This window comes from Octopus bimaculoides, chromosome 5 (assembly GCF_001194135.2).
Source record: "Octopus bimaculoides isolate UCB-OBI-ISO-001 chromosome 5, ASM119413v2, whole genome shotgun sequence".
Lineage (NCBI taxonomy): Eukaryota > Metazoa > Mollusca > Cephalopoda > Octopoda > Octopodidae > Octopus > Octopus bimaculoides.
In genome coordinates this window covers 112,107,967-112,109,071 of record NC_068985.1, presented here as the reverse complement: position 1 = coordinate 112,109,071, position 1,105 = coordinate 112,107,967, and positions in this window count along the sequence as shown.

The following is a 1,105-nucleotide window of genomic DNA, read 5'->3' as shown; positions in this document are numbered from 1 at the left end:
TACTACTACTACTACTACTACTACTACTACTACTACTACTACTACTACTACTGAATACCCTCATAACCATCCCTCTTCACCAATATACACAAGCACACCAAATACGAGAAATTCGCCACTTCAAGCCAAAGAGGCTTTAGCTCCAACAATGTCTTCTCTTATTACCCTGAAAACAAGCGCACAAGCCCTACCCTAACCCTAACCCTCATCCTCTTGCCATACTTTCTGATTATTTTCTCGCTACAATGTCCTGTATCAATCTTTAGAACCATGCTACAATGTATCCCATTCTCCCCCCCCCCCAAAAAAAAACAAGGGACACCTATTATCAACCCACTGCATTTACAGCCTTTCAAAACAACATCCCTTAACAATCATAGTCTTCTGACACATCGGATCACTTTCCCTCCATTATGATCTTTAATACGACTTTTTTCTTTTCCAGTTGATTCAGGGTTCCAAAGTTACAAATCGCTTCTTACACCTGAGAAGTTTGATAAAAATAATGTCTCAGCGCTTCACACCAATAAATTCTTTCACCATGAATTTCATATCTAAGCTGTTTCTCTGTGGACTCTACTTTCCTGCCAGTTCCTAACATTGAAGCATGCGCACTGAAGTTTTTTAGTCGATAGATTGTAAGTTTATTTATAAGTGCATTACTTTCTCTTGGTTCCATATTTTATAGAAAATATCAATTTGCTAATTTAATGATACATAGGTTAAGCTAAAGTAAGCTGTTGGATTCGTACCTCAAAAATAGATTTGGATTATCTCTTTATTCGTTTATTCTTTTACTGGTTTCAGTCATTTGACTGCCCCAATGCTGGAACACCGCCTCGAAGGGTTTTAGTTAAACGAACCAACTCCAAGACTTAATTTTTTAAAGCTTGGTACTTATTCTATCAGTCTCTTTTGCTGAACCGCTAAGCCACGGGAACGTAAACACATCAACACCGGTTGTCAAGCGGTGACGGGGGTGGGGGACAAAGACCGACACAAAGACACACACAGATATACACATGTATATATATATATATATATATATATATATATACCATGGGCTTCTTTCAGTTTCCGTCTACCAAATCCTCTCACAAGGCTT